Here is a 20,455-nt window from a genome sequence, read left to right as displayed (position 1 = left end):
TAACGATATGGCTTTAAGTCGATTCGATAATAAATGAAGAAAACGGACGGATTTCTCAGGTTTTTACTACATATGAACACTTTTCACATTCTCCCGTTCAACGCAGCTGCTAGTCCTCCTCTGGTGCAAAATCTTAAGGTCCTAGCTCATGTCCAAGGCACTAAGGAAGGGTAAAAAGTCAATAATCGATAAATAAATCTTGGATTGTACTTCTTCTAACTGGCTATTACATCAAGTTAGAAGCTTCTTCTGTGTTCTACTATGGTGCGGTTAGTTTCTCCGCATACCGCAGCACGCGACATAGCTTTGCAGACGATAAATGTAGCCGTCTCAGAGAGAAGATCGGCCAATGTAACGATATGGCTTTAAGTCGATTCGATAATAAATGAAGAAAACGGACGGATTTCTCAGGTTTTTACTACATATGAACACTTTTCACATTCTCCCGTTCAACGCAGCTGCTAGTCCTCCTGTGGTGCAAAATCTTAAGGTCCTAGCTCATGTCCAAGGCACTAAAGAAGGGTAAAAAGTCAATAATCGATAAATAAATCTTGGATTGTACTGCTTCTAACTGGCTATAACATCAACTTAGAAGCATCTTCTGAGTTCTACTATTTTGCTTTTAGTGTCTCTGCATACCGCAGCACGCGACATAGTTTTGCAGACGATAAATGTAACCGTTTCAGAGAGAAGAGCGGCCAATGTAACGATATGGCTTTAAGTCGATTCGATAATAAATGAAGAAAACGGACGGATTTCTCAATTTTTTACTACATATGAACACATTTCACATTCTCCCGTTCAACGCAGCTTCTAGTCCTCCTCTGGTGCAAAATCTTAAGGTCCTACCTCATGACCAAGGCACTAAAGAGGGGAAAAAAATAATCGATAAATAAATCTTGGATTGTACTGCTTCTAACTGGCTATAACATTAACTTAGAAGCATCTTCTGTGTTCTACTATTTTGCTTTTAGTGTCTCTGCATACCGCAGCACACGACATAGCTTTGCAGACGATAAATGTAACCGTTTCAGAGAGAAGAGCGGCCAATGTAACGATATGGCTTTAAGTCGATTCGATAATAAATGAAGAAAACGGACGGATTTCTCAGGTTTTTACTACATATGAACACTTTTCACATTCTCCCGTTCAACGCAGCTGCTAGTCCTCCTCTGGTACAACATCTTAAGGTCCAAGCTCATGTCCAAGGCACTAAACAAGGGTAAAAAGTCAATAATCGATGAATAAATCTTGGATTGTACTGCTTCTAACTGGCTATAACATCAACTTAGAAGCATCTTCTGTGTTCTACTATTTTGCTTTTAGTGTTTCTGCATACCGTAGCACGCGACATAGCTTTGCGGACGATAAATGTAACCGTTTCAGAGAGAAGAGCGGCCAATGTAACGATATGGCTTTAAGTCGATTCGATAATAAATGAAGAAAACGGACGGATTTCTCAGTTTTTTACTACATATGAACACTTTTCACATTCTCCCGTTCAACGCAGCTGCTAGTCCTCCTCTGGTGCAAAATCGTAAGGTCCTAGCTCATGTCCAAGGCACTAAAGAAGGGTAAAAAGTCAATAATCGATAAATAAATCTTGGATTGTACTGCTTCTAAATGGCTATTACATCAAGTTAGAAGCTTCTTCTGTGTTCTACTATGGTGCGGTTAGTTTCTCCGCATACCGCAGCACGCGACATAGCTTTGCAGACGATAAATGTAACCGATTCAGAGAGAAGAGCGGCCAATGCACGGATATGGCTTTAAGTCGATTCGATAATAAATGAAGAAAACGGACAGATTTCTCAGTTTTTTACTACATATGAACACTTTTCACATTCTCCCGTTCAACGCAGCTGCTAGTCCTCCTCTGGTGCAAAATCTTAAGGTCCTAGCTCATGTCCAAGGCACTAAAGAAGGGTAAAAAGTCAATAATCGATAAATAAATCTTGGATTGTACTGCTTCTAACTGGCTATTACATCAAGTTAGAAGCTTCTTCTGTGTTCTACTATGGTGCGGTTAGTTTCTCCGCACACCGCAGCACGCGACATAGCTTTGCAGACGATAAATGTAACCGTTTCAGAGAGAAGAGCGGCCAATGTAACGATCTGGCTTTAAGTCGATTCGATAATAAATGAAGAAAACGGACGGATTTCTCAGGTTTTTACTACATATGAACACTTTTCACATTCTCCCGTTCAACGCAGCTGCTAGTCCTCCTCTGGTACAAAATCTTAAGGTCCTTGCTCATGTCCAAGGCACTAAAGAAGGGTAAAAAGTCAATAATCGATAAATAAATCATGGATTGTACTGCTTCTAACTGGCTATTACATCAAGTTAGAAGCTTCTTCTGTGTTCTACTATGGTGCGGTTAGTTTCTCCGCATACCGCACCAAGCGACATAGCTTTGCAGACGATAAATGTAACCGTTTCAGAGAGAAGAGCGGCCAATGTAACGATATGGCTTTAAGTCCATTCGATAATAAATGAAGAAAACGGACGGATTTCTCAGGTTTTTACTACATATGAACACTTTTCACATTCTCCTGTTCAACGCAGCTGCTAGTCCTCCTATGGTGCAAAATCCTAAGGTCCTAGCTCATGTCCAAGGCACTAAGGAAGGGTAAAAAGTCAATAATCGATGAATAAATCTTGGATTGTACTGCTTCTAACTGGCTATAACATCAACTTAGAAGCATCTTCTGTGTTCTACTATTTTGCTTTTAGTGTTTCTGCATACCGTAGCACGCGACATAGCTTTGCGGACGATAAATGTAACCGTTTCAGAGAGAAGAGCGGCCAATGTAACGATATGGCTTTAAGTCGATTCGATAATAAATGAAGAAAACGGACGGATTTCTCAGTTTTTTACTACATATGAACACTTTTCACATTCTCCCGTTCAACGCAGCTGCTAGTCCTCCTCTGGTACAACATCTTAAGGTCCCAGCTCATGTCCAAGGCACTAAAGAAGGGTAAAAAGTCAATAATCGATAAATAAATCTTGGATTCTACTGCTTCTAACTGGCTATTACATCAAGTTAGAAGCTTCTTCTGTGTTCTACTATGGTGCGGTTAGTTTCTCCGCATGCCGCAGCACGCGACATAGCTTTGGAGACGATAAATGTAACCGTCTCAGAGAGAAAAGCGGCCAATGTAACGATATGGCTTTAAGTCGATTCGATAATAAATGATGAAAACGGACGGATTTCTCAGGTTTTTACTACATATGAACACTTTTCACATTCTCCCGTTCAACGCAGCTGCTAGTCCTCCTCTGGTGCAAAATCTTAAGGTCCTAGCTCATGTCCAAGGCACTAAAGAAGGGTAAAAAGTCAATAATCGATAAATAAATCTTGGATTGTACTGCTTCTAACTGGCTATAACATCAACTTAGAAGCATCTTCTGAGTTCTACTATTTTGCTTTTAGTGTCTCTGCATACCGCAGCACGCGACATAGTTTTGCAGACGATAAATGTAACCGTTTCAGAGAGAAGAGCGGCCAATGTAACGATCTGGCTTTAAGTCGATTCGATAATAAATGAAGAAAACGGACGGATTTCTCAATTTTTTACTACATATGAACACTTTTCACATTCTCCCGTTCAACGCAGCTTCTAGTCCTCCTCTGGTGCAAAATCTTAAGGTCCTACCTCATGACCAAGGCACTAAAGAGGGGAAAAAAATAATCGATAAATAAATCTTGGATTGTACTGCTTCTAACTGGCTATAACATTAACTTAGAAGCATCTTCTGTGTTCTACTATTTTGCTTTTAGTGTCTCTGCATACCGCAGCACACGACATAGCTTTGCAGACGATAAATGTAACCGTTTCAGAGAGAAGAGCGGCCAATGTAACGATATGGCTTTAAGTCGATTCGATAATAAATGAAGAAAACGGACGGATTTCTCAGGTTTTTACTACATATGAACACTTTTCACATTCTCCCGTTCAACGCAGCTGCTAGTCCTCCTCTGGTACAACATCTTAAGGTCCAAGCTCATGTCCAAGGCACTAAACAAGGGTAAAAAGTCAATAATCGATGAATAAACCTTGGATTGTACTGCTTCTAACTGGCTATAACATCAACTTAGAAGCATCTTCTGTGTTCTACTATTTTGCTTTTAGTGTTTCTGCATACCGTAGCACGCGACATAGCTTTGCGGACGATAAATGTAACCGTTTCAGAGAGAAGAGCGGCCAATGTAACGATATGGCTTTAAGTCGATTCGATAATAAATGAAGAAAACGGACGGATTTCTCAGTTTTTTACTACATATGAACACTTTTCACATTCTCCCGTTCAACGCAGCTGCTAGTCCTCCTCTGGTACAACATCTTAAGGTCCCAGCTCATGTCCAAGGCACTAAAGAAGGGTAAAAAGTCAATAATCGATAAATAAATCTTGGATTCTACTGCTTCTAACTGGCTATTACATCAAGTTAGAAGCTTCTTCTGTGTTCTACTATGGTGCGGTTAGTTTCTCCGCATGCCGCAGCACGCGACATAGCTTTGGAGACGATAAATGTAACCGTCTCAGAGAGAAAAGCGGCCAATGTAACGATATGGCTTTAAGTCGATTCGATAATAAATGATGAAAACGGACGGATTTCTCAGGTTTTTACTACATATGAACACTTTTCACATTCTCCCGTTCAACGCAGCTGCTAGTCCTCCTCTGGTGCAAAATCTTAAGGTCCTAGCTCACGCCCAAGGCACTAAACAAGGGTAGAAAGTCAATAATCGATAACTAAATCTTGGATTTTACTGCTTCTAACTGGCTATTACATCAAGTTAGAAGCTTCTTCTGTGTTCTACCATGGTGCGGTTAGTTTCACCGCATACCGCAGCACGCGACATAGCTTTGCAGACAATAAATGTAACCGTCTCAGAGAGAAGAGCGGCCAATGTAACGATATGGCTTTAAGTCGATTCGATAATAAATGAAGAAAACGGACGGATTTCTCAGGTTTTTACTACATATGAACACTTTTCACATTCTCCCGTTCAACGCAGCTGCTAGTCCTCCTCTGGTGCAAAATCTTAAGGTCCTAGCTCATGTCCAAGGCACTAAGGAAGGGTAAAAAGTCAATAATCGATAAATAAATCTTGGATTGTACTTCTTCTAACTGGCTATTACATCAAGTTAGAAGCTTCTTCTGTGTTCTACTATGGTGCGGTTAGTTTCTCCGCATACCGCAGCACGCGACATAGCTTTGCAGACGATAAATGTAGCCGTCTCAGAGAGAAGATCGGCCAATGTAACGATCTGGCTTTAAGTCGATTCGATAATAAATGAAGAAAACGGACGGATTTCTCAGGTTTTTACTACATATGAACACTTTTCACATTCTCCCGTTCAACGCAGCTGCTAGTCCTCCTGTGGTGCAAAATCTTAAGGTCCTAGCTCATGTCCAAGGCACTAAAGAAGGGTAAAAAGTCAATAATCGATAAATAAATCTTGGATTGTACTGCTTCTAACTGGCTATAACATCAACTTAGAAGCATCTTCTGAGTTCTACTATTTTGCTTTTAGTGTCTCTGCATACCGCAGCACGCGACATAGTTTTGCAGACGATAAATGTAACCGTTTCAGAGAGAAGAGCGGCCAATGTAACGATATGGCTTTAAGTCGATTCGATAATAAATGAAGAAAACGGACGGATTTCTCAATTTTTTACTACATATGAACACTTTTCACATTCTCCCGTTCAACGCAGCTTCTAGTCCTCCTCTGGTGCAAAATCTTAAGGTCCTACCTCATGACCAAGGCACTAAAGAGGGGAAAAAAATAATCGATAAATAAATCTTGGATTGTACTGCTTCTAACTGGCTATAACATTAACTTAGAAGCATCTTCTGTGTTCTACTATTTTGCTTTTAGTGTCTCTGCATACCGCAGCACACGACATAGCTTTGCAGACGATAAATGTAACCGTTTCAGAGAGAAGAGCGGCCAATGTAACGATATGGCTTTAAGTCGATTCGATAATAAATGAAGAAAACGGACGGATTTCTCAGGTTTTTACTACATATGAACACTTTTCACATTCTCCCGTTCAACGCAGCTGCTAGTCCTCCTCTGGTACAACATCTTAAGGTCCAAGCTCATGTCCAAGGCACTAAACAAGGGTAAAAAGTCAATAATCGATAAATAAATCTTGGATTCTACTGCTTCTAACTGGCTATTACATCAAGTTAGAAGTTTCTTCTGTGTTCTACTATGGTGCGGTTAGTTTCTCCGCATGCCGCAGCACGCGGCATAGCTTTGCAGACGATAAATGTAACCGTCTCAGAGAGAAAAGCGGCCAATGTAACGATATGGCTTTATGTCGATTCGATAATAAATGAAGAAAACGGACGGATTTCTCAGGTTTTTACTACATATGAACACTTTTCACATTCTCCTGTTCAACGCAGCTGCTAGTCCTCCTCTGGTGCAAAATCCTAAGGTCCTAGCTCATGTCCAAGGCACTAAAGAAGGGTAAAAAGTCAATAATCGATAAATAAATCATGGATTGTACTGCTTCTAACTGGCTATTACATCAAGTTAGAAGCTTCTTCTGTGTTCTACTATGGTGCGGTTAGTTTCTCCGCATACCGCAGCACGCGACATAGCTTTGCAGACGATAAATGTAACCGTTTCAGAGAGACGAGCGGCCAATGCAACGATATGGCTTTAAGTCGATTCGATAATAAATGAAGAAAACGGACGGATTTCTCAGGTTTTTACTACATATGAACACTTTTCACATTCTCCTGTTCAACGCAGCTGCTAGTCCTCCTCTGGTGCAAAATCCTAAGGTCCTAGCTCATGTCCAAGGCACTAAAGAAGGGTAAAAAGTCAATAATCGATGAATAAATCTTGGATTTTACTGCTTCTAACTGGCTATAACATCAACTTAGAAGCATCTTCTGTGTTCTACTATTTTGCTTTTAGTGTTTCTGCATACCGTAGCACGCGACGTAGCTTGGCAGACGATAAATGTAACCGTTTCAGGGAGAAGAGCGGCCAATGTAACGATATGGCTTTAAGTCGATTCGATAATAAATGAAGAAAACGGACGGATTTCTCAGTTTTTTACTACATATGAACACTTTTCACATTCTCCCGTTCAACGCAGCTGCTAACCCTCCTCTGGTACAACATCTTAAGGTCCTAGCTCATGTCCAAGGCACTAAAGAAGGGTAAAAAGTCAATAATCGATAAATAAATCTTGGATTCTACTGCTTCTAACTGGCTATTACATCAAGTTAGAAGCTTCTTCTGTGTTCTACTATGGTGCGGTTAGTTTCTCCGCATACCGCAGCACGCGACATAGCTTTGCAGACGATAAATGTAACCGTCTCAGAGAGAAAAGCGGCCAATGTAACGATATGGCTTTAAGTAGATTCGATAATAAAGGAAGAAAACGGACGGATTTCTCAGGTTTTTACTACATATGAACACTTTTCACATTCTCCCGTTCAACGCAGCTGCTAGTCCTCCTCTGGTGCAAAATCTTAAGGTCCTAGCTCATGTCCAAGGCACTAAAGAAGGGTAAAAGGTCAATAATCGATAACTAAATCTTGGATTGTACTGCTTCTAACTGGCTATTACATCAAGTTAGAAGCTTCTTCTGTGTTCTACTATGGTGCGGTTAGTTTCTCCGCATACCGCAGCACGCGACATAGCTTTGCAGACGATAAATGTAACCGTCTCAGAGAGAATAGCGGACAATGAAACGATATGGCTTTAAGTCGATTCGATAATAAATGAAGAAAACGGACGGATTTCTCAGTTTTTTACTACATATGAACACTTTTCACATTCTCCCGTTCAACGCAGCTGCTAGTCCTCCTCTGGTGCAAAATCTTAAGGTCCTAGCTCACGCCCAAGTCACTAAACAAGGGTAAAAAGTCAATAATCGATAACTAAATCTTGGAGTGTACTGCTTCTAACTGGCTATTACATCAAGTTAGAAGCTTCTTCTGTGTTCTACCATGGTGCGGTTAGTTTCTCCGCATACCGCAGCACGCGACATAGCTTTTCAGACGATAAATGTAACTGTTTCAGAGAGAAGAGCGGCCAATGTAACGATATGGCTTTAAGTCGATTCGATAATAAATGAAGAAAACGGACGGATTTCTCAGTTTTTTACTACATATGAACACTTTTCACATTCTCCCATTCAACGCAGCTGCTAGTCCTCCTCTGGTGCAAAATCGTAAGGTCCTAGCTCATGTCCAAGGTACTAAAGAAGGGTAAAAAGTCAATAATCGATAAATAAATCTTGGATTGTACTGCTTCTAACTGGCTATTACATCAAGTTAGAAGCTTCTTCTGTGTTCTACTATGGTGCGGTTAGTTTCTCCGCATACCGCAGCACGCGACATAGCTTTTCAGACGATAAATGTAACTGTTTCAGAGAGAAGAGCGGCCAATGTAACGATATGGCCTTAAGTCGATTCGATAATAAATGAAGAAAACGGACGGATTTCTCAGTTTTTTACTACATATGAACACTTTTCACATTCTCCCGTTCAACGCAGCTGCTAGTCCTCCTCTAGTGCAAAATCTTAAGGTCCTACCTCATGTCCAAGGCACTAAAGAGGGGAAAAAAATAATCGATAAATAAATCTTGGATTGTACTGCTTCTAACTGGCTATAACATCAACTTAGAAGCATCTTCTGTGTTCTACTATTTTGCTTTTAGTGTCTCTGCATACCGCAGCACACGACATAGCTTTGCAGACGATAAATGTAACCGTTTCAGAGAGAAGAGCGGCCAATGTAACGATATGGCTTTAAGTCGATTCGATAATAAATGAAGAAAACGGACGGATTTCTCAGTTTTTTACTACATATGAACACTTTTCACATTCTCCCGTTCAACGCAGCTGCTAGTCCTCCTCTGGTGCAAAATCTTAAGGTCCTACCTCATCTCCAAGGTACTAAAGAAGGGAAAATAATAATCGATAAATAAATCTGGGATTGTACTGCTTCTAACTGGCTATAACATCAACTTAGAAGCATCTTCTGTGTTCTACTATTTTGCTTTTAGTGTCTCTGCATACCGCAGCACGCGACACAGCTTTGCAGACGATAAATGTAACCGTTTCAGAGAGAAGAGCGGCCAATGTAACGATATGGCTTTAAGTCGATTCGATAATAAATGAAGAAAACGGACAGATTTCTCAGTTTTTTACTACATATGAACACTTTTCACATTCTCCCGTTCAACGCAGCTGCTACTCCTCCTCTGGTCCAAAATCGTAAGGTCCTAGCTCATGTCCAAGGCACTAAAGAAGGGTAAAAAGTCAATAATCGATAAATAAATCTTGGATTGTACTGCTTCTAACTGGCTATTACATCAAGTTAGAAGCTTCTTCTGTGTTCTACTATGGTGCGGTTAGTTTCTCCGCATACCGCAGCACGCGAGATAGCTTTGCAGACGATAAATGTAACCGTTTCAGAGAGAAGAGCGGCCAATGTAACGATCTGGCTTTAAGTCGATTCGATTATAAATGAAGAAAACGGAGGGATTTCTCAGTTTTTTACTACATATGAACACTTTTCACATTCTCCCGTTCAACGCAGCTGCTAGTCCTCCTCTGGTGCAAAATCTTAAGGTCCTAGCTCATGTCCAAGGCACTAAAGAAGGGTAAAAAGTCAATAATCGATAAATAAATCTTGGATTGTACTGCTTCTAAATGGCTATTACATCAAGTTAGAAGCTTCTTCTGTGTTCTACTATGGTGCGGTTAGTTTCTCCGCACACCGCAGCACGCGACATAGCTTTGCAGACGATAAATGTAACCGTTTCAGAGAGAAGAGCGGCCAATGTAACGATCTGGCTTTAAGTCGATTCGATAATAAATGAAGAAAACGGACGGATTTCTCAGGTTTTTACTACATATGAACACTTTTCACATTCTCCCGTTCAACGCAGCTGCTAGTCCTCCTCTGGTGCAAAATCTTAAGGTCCTTGCTCATGTCCAAGGCACTAAAGAAGGGTAAAAAGTCAATAATCGATAAATAAATCATGGATTGTACTGCTTCTAACTGGCTATTACATCAAGTTAGAAGCTTCTTCTGTGTTCTACTATGGTGCGGTTAGTTTCTCCGCATACCGCAGCACGCGACATAGCTTTGCAGACGATAAATGTAACCGTTTCAGAGAGAAGAGCGGCGAATGTAACGATATGGCTTTAAGTCGATTCGATAATAAATGAAGAAAACGGACGGATTTCTCAGGTTTTTACTACATATGAACACTTTTCACATTCTCCCGTTCAACGCAGCTGCTAGTCCTCCTCTGGTGCAAAATCCTAAGGTCCTAGCTCATGTCCAAGGCACTAAAGAAGGGTAAAAAGTCAATAATCGATGAATAAATCTTGGATTGTACTGCTTCTAACTGGCTATAACATCAACTTAGAAGCATCTTCTGTGTTCTAATATTTTGCGTTTAGTGTTTCTGCATACCGTAGCACGCGACATAGCTTTGCAGACGATAAATGTAACCGTTTCAGAGAGAAGAGCGGCCAATGTAACGATATGGCTTTAAGTCGATTCGATAATAAATGAAGAAAACGGACGGATTTCTCAGGTTTTTACTACATATGAACACTTTTCACATTCTCCCGTTCAACGCAGCTGCTAGTCCTCCTCTGGTACAACATCTTAAGGTCCTAGCTCATGTCCAAGGCACTAAAGAAGGGTAAAAAGTCAATAATCGATAAATAAATCTTGGATTCTACTGCTTCTAACTGGCTATTACATCAAGTTAGAAGCTTCTTCTGTGTTCTACTATGGTGCGGTTAGTTTCTCCGCATGCCGCAGCACGCGACATAGCTTTGCAGACGATAAATGTAACCGTCTCAGAGAGAAAAGCGGCCAATGTAACGATATGGCTTTAAGTCGATTCGATAATAAATGAAGAAAACGGACGGATTTCTCAGTTTTTTACTACATATGAACACTTTTCACATTCTCCCGTTCAACGCAGCTGCTAGTCCTCCTCTGGTGCAAAATCTTAAGGTCCTTGCTCAAGTCCAAGGCACTAAAGAAGGGTAAAAAGTCAATAATCGATAAATAAATCATGGATTGTACTGCTTCTAACTGGCTATTACATCAAGTTAGAAGCTTCTTCTGTGTTCTACTATGGTGCGGTTAGTTTCTCCGCATACCGCAGCACGCGACATAGCTTTGCAGACGATAAATGTAACCGTTTCAGAGAGAAGAGCGGCCAATGCAACGATATGGCTTTAAGTCGATTCGATAATAAATGAAGAAAACGGACGGATTTCTCAGACTTTTACTACATATGAACACTTTTCACATTCTCCTGTTCAACGCAGCTGCTAGTCCTCCTCTGGTGCAAAATCGTATGGTCCTAGCTCATGTCCAATGCACTAAAGAAAGGTAAAAAGTCAATAATCGATGAATAAATCTTGGATTGTACTGCTTCTAACTGGCTATAACATCAAGTTAGAAGCTTCTTCTGTGTTCTACTATTTTGCTTTTAGTGTTTCTGCATACCGCAGCACGCGAGATAGCTTTGCAGACGATAAATGTAACCGTTTCAGAGAGAAGAGCGGCCAATGTAACGATATGGCTTTAAGTCGATTCGATAATAAATGAAGAAAACGGACGGATTTCTCAGGTTTTTACTACATATGAACACTTTTCACATTCTCCCGTTCAACGCAGCTGCTAGTCCTCCTCTGGTGCAAAATCTTAAGGTCCTAGCTCATGTCCAAGGCACTAAACAAGGGTAAAAAGTCAATAATCGATAAATAAATCTTGTATTGTACTGCTTCTAACTGGCTATTACATCAAGTTAGAAGCTTCTTCTGTGTTCTACTATGGTGCGGTTAGTTTCTCCGCATACCGCAGCACGCGACATAGCTTTGCAGACGATAAATGTAACCGTCTCAGAGAGAAAAGCGGCCAATATAACGATATGGCTTTAAGTCGATTCGATAATAAATGAAGAAAACGGACGGATTTCTCAGGTTTTTGCTACATATGAACACTTTTCACATTCTCCCGTTCAACGCAGCTGCTAGTCCTCCTCTGGTGCAAAATCTTAAGGTCCTAGCTCATGTCCAAGGCACTAAAGAAGGGTAAAAGGTCAATAATCGATAACTAAATCTTGGATTGTACTGCTTCTAACTGGCTATTACATCAAGTTAGAAGCTTCTTCTGTGTTCTACTATGGTGCGGTTAGTTTCTCCGCATACCGCAGCACGCGACATAGCTTTGCAGACGATAAATGTAACCGTCTCAGAGAGAATAGCGGACAATGAAACGATATGGCTTTAAGTCGATTCGATAATAAATGAAGAAAACGGACGGATTTCTCAGTTTTTTACTACATATGAACACTTTTCACATTCTCCCGTTCAACGCAGCTGCTAGTCCTCCTCTGGTGCAAAATCTTAAGGTCCTAGCTCACGCCCAAGTCACTAAACAAGGGTAAAAAGTCAATAATCGATAACTAAATCTTGGAGTGTACTGCTTCTAACTGGCTATTACATCAAGTTAGAAGCTTCTTCTGTGTTCTACCATGGTGCGGTTAGTTTCTCCGCATACCGCAGCACGCGACATAGCTTTTCAGACGATAAATGTAACTGTTTCAGAGAGAAGAGCGGCCAATGTAACGATATGGCTTTAAGTCGATTCGATAATAAATGAAGAAAACGGACGGATTTCTCAGTTTTTTACTACATATGAACACTTTTCACATTCTCCCGTTCAACGCAGCTGCTAGTCCTCCTCTGGTGCAAAATCGTAAGGTCCTAACTCATGCACAAGGTACTAAAGAAGGGTAAAAAGTGAATAATCGATAAATAAATCTTGGATTGTACTGCTTCTAACTGGCTATTACATCAAGTTAGAAGCTTCTTCTGTGTTCTACTATGGTGCGGTTAGTTTCTCCGCATACCGCAGCACGCGACATAGCTTTTCAGACGATAAATGTAACTGTTTCAGAGAGAAGAGCGGCCAATGTAACGATATGGCTTTAAGTCGATTCGATAATAAATGAAGAAAACGGACGGATTTCTCAGTTTTTTACTACATATGAACACTTTTCACATTCTCCCGTTCAACGCAGCTGCTAGTCCTCCTCTAGTGCAAAATCTTAAGGTCCTACCTCATGTCCAAGGCACTAAAGAGGGGAAAAAAATAATCGATAAATAAATCTTGGATTGTACTGCTTCTAACTGGCTATAACATTAACTTAGAAGCATCTTCTGTGTTCTACTATTTTGCTTTTAGTGTCTCTGCATACCGCAGCACACGACATAGCTTTGCAGACGATAAATGTAACCGTTTCAGAGAGAAGAGCGGCCAATGTAACGATATGGCTTTAAGTCGATTCGATAATAAATGAAGAAAACGGACGGATTTCTCAGGTTTTTACTACATATGAACACTTTTCACATTCTCCCGTTCAACGCAGCTGCTAGTCCTCCTCTGGTGCAAAATCTTAAGGTCCTAGCTCACGCCCAAGTCACTAAACAAGGGTAAAAAGTCAATAATCGATAACTAAATCTTGGAGTGTACTGCTTCTAACTGGCTATTACATCAAGTTAGAAGCTTCTTCTGTGTTCTACCATGGTGCGGTTAGTTTCTCCGCATACCGCAGCACGCGACATAGCTTTTCAGACGATAAATGTAACTGTTTCAGAGAGAAGAGCGGCCAATGTAACGATATGGCTTTAAGTCGATTCGATAATAAATGAAGAAAACGGACGGATTTCTCAGTTTTTTACTACATATGAACACTTTTCACATTCTCCCGTTCAACGCAGCTGCTAGTCCTCCTCTGGTGCAAAATCGTAAGGTCCTAACTCATGCACAAGGTACTAAAGAAGGGTAAAAAGTGAATAATCGATAAATAAATCTTGGATTGTACTGCTTCTAACTGGCTATTACATCAAGTTAGAAGCTTCTTCTGTGTTCTACTATGGTGCGGTTAGTTTCTCCGCATACCGCAGCACGCGACATAGCTTTTCAGACGATAAATGTAACTGTTTCAGAGAGAAGAGCGGCCAATGTAACGATATGGCCTTAAGTCGATTCGATAATAAATGAAGAAAACGGACGGATTTCTCAGTTTTTTACTACATATGAACACTTTTCACATTCTCCCGTTCAACGCAGCTGCTAGTCCTCCTCTAGTGCAAAATCTTAAGGTCCTACCTCATGTCCAAGGCACTAAAGAGGGGAAAAAAATAATCGATAAATAAATCTTGGATTGTACTGCTTCTAACTGGCTATAACATCAACTTAGAAGCATCTTCTGTGTTCTACTATTTTGCTTTTAGTGTCTCTGCATACCGCAGCACACGACATAGCTTTGCAGACGATAAATGTAACCGTTTCAGAGAGAAGAGCGGCCAATGTAACGATATGGCTTTAAGTCGATTCGATAATAAATGAAGAAAACGGACGGATTTCTCAGTTTTTTACTACATATGAACACTTTTCACATTCTCCCGTTCAACGCAGCTGCTAGTCCTCCTCTGGTGCAAAATCTTAAGGTCCTACCTCATCTCCAAGGTACTAAAGAAGGGAAAATAATAATCGATAAATAAATCTGGGATTGTACTGCTTCTAACTGGCTATAACATCAACTTAGAAGCATCTTCTGTGTTCTACTATTTTGCTTTTAGTGTCTCTGCATACCGCAGCACGCGACACAGCTTTGCAGACGATAAATGTAACCGTTTCAGAGAGAAGAGCGGCCAATGTAACGATATGGCTTTAAGTCGATTCGATAATAAATGAAGAAAACGGACAGATTTCTCAGTTTTTTACTACATATGAACACTTTTCACATTCTCCCGTTCAACGCAGCTGCTACTCCTCCTCTGGTCCAAAATCGTAAGGTCCTAGCTCATGTCCAAGGCACTAAAGAAGGGTAAAAAGTCAATAATCGATAAATAAATCTTGGATTGTACTGCTTCTAACTGGCTATTACATCAAGTTAGAAGCTTCTTCTGTGTTCTACTATGGTGCGGTTAGTTTCTCCGCATACCGCAGCACGCGAGATAGCTTTGCAGACGATAAATGTAACCGTTTCAGAGAGAAGAGCGGCCAATGTAACGATCTGGCTTTAAGTCGATTCGATTATAAATGAAGAAAACGGAGGGATTTCTCAGTTTTTTACTACATATGAACACTTTTCACATTCTCCCGTTCAACGCAGCTGCTAGTCCTCCTCTGGTGCAAAATCTTAAGGTCCTAGCTCATGTCCAAGGCACTAAAGAAGGGTAAAAAGTCAATAATCGATAAATAAATCTTGGATTGTACTGCTTCTAAATGGCTATTACATCAAGTTAGAAGCTTCTTCTGTGTTCTACTATGGTGCGGTTAGTTTCTCCGCACACCGCAGCACGCGACATAGCTTTGCAGACGATAAATGTAACCGTTTCAGAGAGAAGAGCGGCCAATGTAACGATCTGGCTTTAAGTCGATTCGATAATAAATGAAGAAAACGGACGGATTTCTCAGGTTTTTACTACATATGAACACTTTTCACATTCTCCCGTTCAACGCAGCTGCTAGTCCTCCTCTGGTGCAAAATCTTAAGGTCCTTGCTCATGTCCAAGGCACTAAAGAAGGGTAAAAAGTCAATAATCGATAAATAAATCATGGATTGTACTGCTTCTAACTGGCTATTACATCAAGTTAGAAGCTTCTTCTGTGTTCTACTATGGTGCGGTTAGTTTCTCCGCATACCGCAGCACGCGACATAGCTTTGCAGACGATAAATGTAACCGTTTCAGAGAGAAGAGCGGCGAATGTAACGATATGGCTTTAAGTCGATTCGATAATAAATGAAGAAAACGGACGGATTTCTCAGGTTTTTACTACATATGAACACTTTTCACATTCTCCCGTTCAACGCAGCTGCTAGTCCTCCTCTGGTGCAAAATCCTAAGGTCCTAGCTCATGTCCAAGGCACTAAAGAAGGGTAAAAAGTCAATAATCGATGAATAAATCTTGGATTGTACTGCTTCTAACTGGCTATAACATCAACTTAGAAGCATCTTCTGTGTTCTAATATTTTGCGTTTAGTGTTTCTGCATACCGTAGCACGCGACATAGCTTTGCAGACGATAAATGTAACCGTTTCAGAGAGAAGAGCGGCCAATGTAACGATATGGCTTTAAGTCGATTCGATAATAAATGAAGAAAACGGACGGATTTCTCAGGTTTTTACTACATATGAACACTTTTCACATTCTCCCGTTCAACGCAGCTGCTAGTCCTCCTCTGGTACAACATCTTAAGGTCCTAGCTCATGTCCAAGGCACTAAAGAAGGGTAAAAAGTCAATAATCGATAAATAAATCTTGGATTCTACTGCTTCTAACTGGCTATTACATCAAGTTAGAAGCTTCTTCTGTGTTCTACTATGGTGCGGTTAGTTTCTCCGCATGCCGCAGCACGCGACATAGCTTTGCAGACGATAAATGTAACCGTCTCAGAGAGAAAAGCGGCCAATGTAACGATATGGCTTTAAGTCGATTCGATAATAAATGAAGAAAACGGACGGATTTCTCAGTTTTTTACTACATATGAACACTTTTCACATTCTCCCGTTCAACGCAGCTGCTAGTCCTCCTCTGGTGCAAAATCTTAAGGTCCTTGCTCAAGTCCAAGGCACTAAAGAAGGGTAAAAAGTCAATAATCGATAAATAAATCATGGATTGTACTGCTTCTAACTGGCTATTACATCAAGTTAGAAGCTTCTTCTGTGTTCTACTATGGTGCGGTTAGTTTCTCCGCATACCGCAGCACGCGACATAGCTTTGCAGACGATAAATGTAACCGTTTCAGAGAGAAGAGCGGCCAATGCAACGATATGGCTTTAAGTCGATTCGATAATAAATGAAGAAAACGGACGGATTTCTCAGACTTTTACTACATATGAACACTTTTCACATTCTCCTGTTCAACGCAGCTGCTAGTCCTCCTCTGGTGCAAAATCGTATGGTCCTAGCTCATGTCCAATGCACTAAAGAAAGGTAAAAAGTCAATAATCGATGAATAAATCTTGGATTGTACTGCTTCTAACTGGCTATAACATCAAGTTAGAAGCTTCTTCTGTGTTCTACTATTTTGCTTTTAGTGTTTCTGCATACCGCAGCACGCGAGATAGCTTTGCAGACGATAAATGTAACCGTTTCAGAGAGAAGAGCGGCCAATGTAACGATATGGCTTTAAGTCGATTCGATAATAAATGAAGAAAACGGACGGATTTCTCAGGTTTTTACTACATATGAACACTTTTCACATTCTCCCGTTCAACGCAGCTGCTAGTCCTCCTCTGGTGCAAAATCTTAAGGTCCTAGCTCATGTCCAAGGCACTAAACAAGGGTAAAAAGTCAATAATCGATAAATAAATCTTGTATTGTACTGCTTCTAACTGGCTATTACATCAAGTTAGAAGCTTCTTCTGTGTTCTACTATGGTGCGGTTAGTTTCTCCGCATACCGCAGCACGCGACATAGCTTTGCAGACGATAAATGTAACCGTCTCAGAGAGAAAAGCGGCCAATATAACGATATGGCTTTAAGTCGATTCGATAATAAATGAAGAAAACGGACGGATTTCTCAGGTTTTTGCTACATATGAACACTTTTCACATTCTCCCGTTCAACGCAGCTGCTAGTCCTCCTCTGGTGCAAAATCTTAAGGTCCTAGCTCATGTCCAAGGCACTAAAGAAGGGTAAAAGGTCAATAATCGATAACTAAATCTTGGATTGTACTGCTTCTAACTGGCTATTACATCAAGTTAGAAGCTTCTTCTGTGTTCTACTATGGTGCGGTTAGTTTCTCCGCATACCGCAGCACGCGACATAGCTTTGCAGACGATAAATGTAACCGTCTCAGAGAGAATAGCGGACAATGAAACGATATGGCTTTAAGTCGATTCGATAATAAATGAAGAAAACGGACGGATTTCTCAGTTTTTTACTACATATGAACACTTTTCACATTCTCCCGTTCAACGCAGCTGCTAGTCCTCCTCTGGTGCAAAATCTTAAGGTCCTAGCTCACGCCCAAGTCACTAAACAAGGGTAAAAAGTCAATAATCGATAACTAAATCTTGGAGTGTACTGCTTCTAACTGGCTATTACATCAAGTTAGAAGCTTCTTCTGTGTTCTACCATGGTGCGGTTAGTTTCTCCGCATACCGCAGCACGCGACATAGCTTTTCAGACGATAAATGTAACTGTTTCAGAGAGAAGAGCGGCCAATGTAACGATATGGCTTTAAGTCGATTCGATAATAAATGAAGAAAACGGACGGATTTCTCAGTTTTTTACTACATATGAACACTTTTCACATTCTCCCGTTCAACGCAGCTGCTAGTCCTCCTCTGGTGCAAAATCGTAAGGTCCTAACTCATGCACAAGGTACTAAAGAAGGGTAAAAAGTGAATAATCGATAAATGAATCTTGGATTGTACTGCTTCTAACTGGCTATTACATCAAGTTAGAAGCTTCTTCTGTGTTCTACTATGGTGCGGTTAGTTTCTCCGCATACCGCAGCACGCGACATAGCTTTTCAGACGATAAATGTAACTGTTTCAGAGAGAAGAGCGGCCAATGTAACGATATGGCTTTAAGTCGATTCGATAATAAATGAAGAAAACGGACGGATTTCTCAGTTTTTTACTACATATGAACACTTTTCACATTCTCCCGTTCAACGCAGCTGCTAGTCCTCCTCTAGTGCAAAATCTTAAGGTCCTACCTCATGTCCAAGGCACTAAAGAGGGGAAAAAAATAATCGATAAATAAATCTTGGATTGTACTGCTTCTAACTGGCTATAACATTAACTTAGAAGCATCTTCTGTGTTCTACTATTTTGCTTTTAGTGTCTCTGCATACCGCAGCACACGACATAGCTTTGCAGACGATAAATGTAACCGTTTCAGAGAGAAGAGCGGCCAATGTAACGATATGGCTTTAAGTCGATTCGATAATAAATGAAGAAAACGGACGGATTTCTCAGGTTTTTACTACATATGAACACTTTTCACATTCTCCCGTTCAACGCAGCTGCTAGTCCTCCTCTGGTGCAAAATCTTAAGGTCCTAGCTCACGCCCAAGTCACTAAACAAGGGTAAAAAGTCAATAATCGATAACTAAATCTTGGAGTGTACTGCTTCTAACTGGCTATTACATCAAGTTAGAAGCTTCTTCTGTGTTCTACCATGGTGCGGTTAGTTTCTCCGCATACCGCAGCACGCGACATAGCTTTTCAGACGATAAATGTAACTGTTTCAGAGAGAAGAGCGGCCAATGTAACGATATGGCTTTAAGTCGATTCGATAATAAATGAAGAAAACGGACGGATTTCTCAGTTTTTTACTACATATGAACACTTTTCACATTCTCCCGTTCAACGCAGCTGCTAGTCCTCCTCTGGTGCAAAATCGTAAGGTCCTAACTCATGCACAAGGTACTAAAGAAGGGTAAAAAGTGAATAATCGATAAATAAATCTTGGATTGTACTGCTTCTAACTGGCTATTACATCAAGTTAGAAGCTTCTTCTGTGTTCTACTATGGTGCGGTTAGTTTCTCCGCATACCGCAGCACGCGACATAGCTTTTCAGACGATAAATGTAACTGTTTCAGAGAGAAGAGCGGCCAATGTAACGATATGGCTTTAAGTCGATTCGATAATAAATGAAGAAAACGGACGGATTTCTCAGTTTTTTACTACATATGAACACTTTTCACATTCTCCCGTTCAACGCAGCTGCTAGTCCTCCTCTAGTGCAAAATCTTAAGGTCCTACCTCATGTCCAAGGCACTAAAGAGGGGAAAAAAATAATCGATAAATAAATCTTGGATTGTACTGCTTCTAACTGGCTATAACATTAACTTAGAAGCATCTTCTGTGTTCTACTATTTTGCTTTTAGTGTCTCTGCATACCGCAGCACACGACATAGCTTTGCAGACGATAAATGTAACCGTTTCAGAGAGAAGAGCGGCCAATGTAACGATATGGCTTTAAGTCGATTCGATAATAAATGAAGAAAACGGACGGATTTCTCAGTTTTTTACTACATATGAACACTTTTCACATTCTCCCGTTCAACGCAGCTGCTAGTCCTCCTCTGGTGCAAAATCTTAAGGTCCTACCTCATGTCCAAGGCACTAAAGAAGGGAAAATAATAATCGATAAATAAATCTGGGATTGTACTGCTTCTAACTGGCTATAACATCAACTTAGAAGCATCTTCTGTGTTCTACTATTTTGCTTTTAGTGTCTCTGCATACCGCAGCACGCGACACAGCTTTGCAGACGATAAATGTAACCGTTTCAGAGAGAAGAGCGGCCAATGTAACGATATGGCTTTAAGTCGATTCGATAATAAATGAAGAAAACGGAGAGATTTCTCAGTTTTTTACTACAAATGAACACTTT

The sequence above is a fragment of the Schistocerca gregaria genome, unplaced genomic scaffold (genome assembly GCF_023897955.1).
Source record: "Schistocerca gregaria isolate iqSchGreg1 unplaced genomic scaffold, iqSchGreg1.2 ptg000317l, whole genome shotgun sequence".
NCBI lineage: Eukaryota > Metazoa > Arthropoda > Insecta > Orthoptera > Acrididae > Schistocerca > Schistocerca gregaria.
Note: the sequence above shows the minus strand (reverse complement) of the source record.